The following is a 5,329-nucleotide window of genomic DNA, read 5'->3' as shown; positions in this document are numbered from 1 at the left end:
GAGTTTAAAATTTGAAATAGTTAATGATATAAAAAATAAGAGAGATATTATTTAGATAATATAATATATTTTTGAGAGTCAAGATAATATTAAATTATTAATGAGAAGCGAAAGCGATGTGAAATTCTATCATGAAAATATTATAAATAAGTCCATAGTATTTCATCCCAAGCAGAGTCGAGAAATATCTCAGAAGAGTCGAGAAATATGTCGTCAGCTGCTCCTCCCAGAACGAGAAGACTAGTGTTGTTTAGTTATGTGCCGCTGGCAGATGACAGTCATTTCTTCTTCTCTCCAGTACACCTTCCGCTAACAGAAATTATGATGTATGTATGAATTCAATTCAATCGAATTGGTCGATTATATTCATTCTTATATTTATATATTATTATTTTTTTAGTGATTTCGATAATCCAACAACGACGAGGAAATCTAAGCCAACAGCGAAGAGGTGGGAATTTAGGTGTTCTATTTTATTTTTGTCGGAAATTATATATATATTTGTTGATTAATTGATTGTTCGAATTTTTAGAGGTGGTGACGCTTTCTTTATTATTTATTATGGGTTAATTTGTTTTTTTACTGTGGCGATATCTTAGTCAAATCTATTTATAAATTTACAAAATACGTACATTCATTTAAATCTTTTGTTTTGTTTAGTTATGTGCGGCTGTTTTTCTCATTTTCTGCTTCAGCGAACAACTCTAAAAATAAGTGATTATGGAGATTTTCTTAACAAATTTGTTAACAAAATTTTTATAATCACTTATTTTAAAGCTTACAAACATTAATTTATTAATTAGGTTGATTATATACATTCTTATATTTATTATTCTTCTTAGGGATTTCGATAAGCCAACAGCGACGAGGAATTCTAAGCCAACAGCGAAGAGGTGAGAATCTAGGTGTTCTATTTTATTTTTGTAGCGGAAATTATATATATATTTGTTGATTAATTGATGTGTTCGAATTTTTAGAGTTGGTGAGTGGTGATAGGAAAGGTGGTGACACTTCTTTTTTTTATTATTTTTTATTATTATGATTTAATTTGTTTTTTACTTGTTACCGAGGTGATATCTTAGTCAAATATATTTATAATTAAATCTTTTGTTTTGTTTAGTTATGTGCGACGGCTTCTTAAGATACTGTTTGGGAGATTTTTTTAGAAGCAAGTGCTTCTTAGAAGCTCTTTCAAACACTAACTATGTATCAATTCAATTCAATCGAATAGGTTGATTATATACATTCTTATATTTTATTATTCTTCTTAGGGATTTCGATAAGCCAATAACGACAAAAAATTCTAAGCCAATAGCGAAGAGGAGGGAATCTAGGTATTCTATTTTATTTTTGTAGCGAACATTATATATATATATATATATATATATATATATATATATATCAATTTTCAGCTGCCCAACCAATGATGTCCAACTCATCCCCGACAAATAAAAATCGATAGTGAGTTTTAGTGATACGATTTTTTTAAAAAAAACAACTAAAACCCAGTAGTGGGTTTTATTGGTCGGGGACGAGTTGGGCAGGAATGGTTGGACAGCTGAAAATTAATATATATATATATATATGTTGATTAATTGATGTGTGTGAATTTTTAGAGGGGATGACACTATCCTTTTTATTATTTTGTTTGTGGTTTAATTTGTTTTTTACTTGTTATAGTGATTGTACAGTGATTGTTCGCTGGTTTCATGATATTTTAGTTAAGTCTATTTATAAATTCACAAGGTACGTACGTAGATGATGTTTTAAATGTTTTGTTTTTTCTAATTAAAGTTGAAATCCAACCAACGTGGGGATTTTTTCTTCTTCTTTCTGATTTAGTATATAGCAAAATCCGACACGCACTTATTATTTATTTGTTTTCCTTTTCGTGTTTTAGGAAATTTGGGAGCGAGAATGAGAAAATTTTGGAAAAGAAGAATAAGTAAGAAGACAGTGGCATGACAGGTATGATTTACGGTGCCTTCTTTCAATATCTATCTAGTCCATATGAAATTTTCTGGTTTAGACTGGATAATTCGGTCCTACCCATAGGGTAATACCTCATGGGTGATGTGGCCTTTTGTGATTGGTGTAAATTATGTGGGAGCCATTTGATTTGCACCAATCACATACTTTCACCTACCCCATGAGGTAATACCCATGGGGTAGGATCGAACTTACCGGTTTAGACTTTAGCAACTTCATATATAATATTTTGGTCAATACTCTATTACCAAATATTTCAATTTTCTATTTTAGCAACTTTATATATAATATTTTGGTCAATGCTCTATTACCAAATATTTTACCTTTTTTTTCAAATACTACTAATTTATGATTTTTTTAATTTTTTTATGATCTATAAATTAATCACTTCTACATTTAAAAAAAATCATAATTTGTTATATATAGATAGTATTAGGTGATTGATTTAATTGTAATATTTCTTTTGTGTAATATTTTCTTTACTCTATAAATAGATATGTATAGTTAAAATGAGAACTAATTGATTAAACTCATCATTTTTTTCTTTCATTCACTTTTTACTTTTTTCTCACTGAATTCATAACACGTTATCAGCACGAGTGCTCTTCAAGGTATAACTCATAAATAATTTTCATTTGTAGTCTTTGTGTGGATGTTTTCGAAGAAGCACAATATTTATATCATATATATTGCTCCTCAAAATCTCATAAATTTTATTTTTTAGAGGCCAATTGCAAACACTTTAGAAATTTACAGGAAAATGCGCATGAAGGTATCGGTTTGTGACAAATCGTTCTCACAGAATGGCATGAACTCATCGGGTGGGAGGAAAGGAGCCGCACGAAAGGGTAGAACGAATGACCGCCCATCAGCGGAAAAGAGAGGGAGACTAGTGCCAGAAGACGTGAGCATAATTCTTGACATATTGAACCTGCACCGACTTGTCCTCCGCAGCTCAGCGAGAGAGGGATGTCCCTCGAGATCTTCGACAAGTCATAAACGAGTGGATAATGTTCATGTCTTTTTCATCAAGGCCTTTTAACATCTATAAATAAAACCCCTCATTTGCATTCAAAGCACACTATTTTCTCTCCTCTTCTCTATTATCTCTTATTTAATTTTTCTGCGAATTTTTAAGCATTTAGGGCTTAAAATCTGAATTACAAGACATAAAATCTTGGTTCGGATTTTCTAAGCATTTTGTGCTTAGATTCGATCTTTAAAATTAAATTCAAGAGTTGTTTCGAATTTTAAACAAAACACTTAGATCCAAAAATTACAAAACATAAAATCTTGGGTTTAAAATTTAAAAATAAACGAGTAAATTTCGAATTCACAGCGTTTTAAAAAATTTCAATGTTTATGTGAATTTAAAATAAGTGGTGTTAGACTATGCACTTTACATTATTTAGGTTGTCTACGTTGATAGATTATGAATGATGAAAAGTTGAAAAGAAATAGTTGATTTGATGAAAAAGTAAATTAATCTTCATACATTATTATTCGAAGGACTACCACGACTACCCTATGTTGAAGAACAACCAACGTCCGGTCTCAGAAGCGGAATTACTGTAGACAGAAGGAGGACACGGCCCATTTGAAATTTTTTTAAAATCGTATTATTTTTATTGGTTTTGTATATATAGATAATGTGGCCCAATAAATGTCAACTTTATGCGTTTGGTCTAGTGGATTGCCTTACAAACATAATCATTTGGTCCAAGTTCAATCCTTCTTGGGCTTTTTTAAATAATTAATATAAAAATAAAAATAAATTATAAAAATATACCATGTTATAAAATTTTATGGAAGTATCATAATCCGGGACATATTGTCCCTGATTTGGCTGGGTGGCAGATTCCAATTTTTTTTTAATTTTAAATTAATAAATAAATCTTAGTTAATATATTTAATTAAAAAATCAAGTATTTTGAAGTCCAATAAAATAATTATCATAAAATGAAAATCATACCATTTAATTTATTGTTCTTATGTTTCTTAAATTAATTTATGAACTAAAATTTAAAAATAATTAGAGTTAATTTTATTAATTACGCTATTAATATAATACTAAGTATCGTATTATGATTACTAATATGAGTATATAAAGTACAAAAAAGTTCATTTAGCTTTTTTAATATTATTATCGTGGTTTTATTTGATAATATTTTGAATTAAAAATACTAAAAATTATAAATTTTAATTTTTCATAAAACATAATAATTAATTTAATTTACAAATATTATTTTTCTAGAAATAGAGAAATTATTATACAAGGAATAATGAAACGTTTCATTTTTTTTTTTGCCAATAAACGGTTTTTGGATAGAATAAGAAAACAAAAAAAAAACTTATTCCTTAATTGGGTTAATTCACTAAATAAAATAATATTTAATTTAAAAAACTTGAGTTATAATTTTAATTAAAATTAGTTAATTGATTTAATATTAAAGTTAATTTATTTATTAATTTTAATATAAAAAACTTGAGTTAAAGTTATTTAATTGAGTTAATATTAAAGTTATTTTAATCAAATATTATTTTGTTTAGTGAATTAACTCACTTAAGGAAACAAGTTTTTTTTCGTTTTCTTATTTTATCCGAAGATAGTTTATTGGCCAAAAAAATAATAATGAAACTTTTCATTAGTTATTGTGTAGTAATTAATTTTTCTATTTTTTTGGACAAAATATTTGTAAATTAAATTTATTATTATTTTTTAATGAAAAAATAAAAGTTATAATTTTGATATTTTAATTCAAAACATTATCAAATAAACCATAATAATAATATTAATACAACTAAATGTAATTTTTTTGAACTTTATATACTCATATTACTAAATATTTATATTAATAGTGTAAATAATAAAACCAACTCTAATTATTTTAGAAATTTAGTTCACAAATTAAATTATGAAACAAAAGAGTAATTAATTAAATGGTATGACTTTCATTTTATGGTAGTTATTTTAATGGAATTCAAAATACTTTATTTCTTAATTAAATATGTGATTTAACAAAACCAACTCTAATTATTTTAGAAATTTAGTTCACAAATTAAATTATGAAACAAAATAATAATTAATTAAATTGTATGACTTTCACTATTGTTGAATCCCACATTTTGGTGATAACAAACAACAACTCATTGTATAGGAATGTGCTACCAATCTTTTGTATTTCAGGAATCTAATACAACTCCTACCGCAACCGTCTAAACCCTTCAAGTTATCTACCGGAAGCTTGTCAACCGCCTTTGTCTCTCGAACGGTTGCAGTCACAAGCCTATCAACTGGTTATTCAAACCAGCAGAGGATAAATCTATCTACCGGTAGAGT

The 5,329-nt window shown here is 27.2% G+C and overlaps 1 long non-coding RNA gene across 1 annotated transcript; it reads left to right on the top strand.

The window, feature by feature from the left end:
- The first annotated feature begins 248 nt into the window (after positions 1–248).
- Positions 249–1,968, top strand: LOC140886390 (uncharacterized). Its single transcript, XR_012151537.1, has 4 exons — positions 249–326; positions 1,272–1,334; positions 1,681–1,746; positions 1,901–1,968. It is a non-coding gene; the product is annotated as an uncharacterized lncRNA (long non-coding RNA).
- The last annotated feature ends 3,361 nt before the right edge of the window (positions 1,969–5,329 follow it).

Source organism: Henckelia pumila, chromosome 3 (assembly GCF_033568475.1).
Source record: "Henckelia pumila isolate YLH828 chromosome 3, ASM3356847v2, whole genome shotgun sequence".
NCBI lineage: Eukaryota > Viridiplantae > Streptophyta > Magnoliopsida > Lamiales > Gesneriaceae > Henckelia > Henckelia pumila.
The sequence above is the reverse complement of the archived record's forward strand: the minus strand, read 5'-3'. Positions and strand labels throughout refer to the sequence as shown.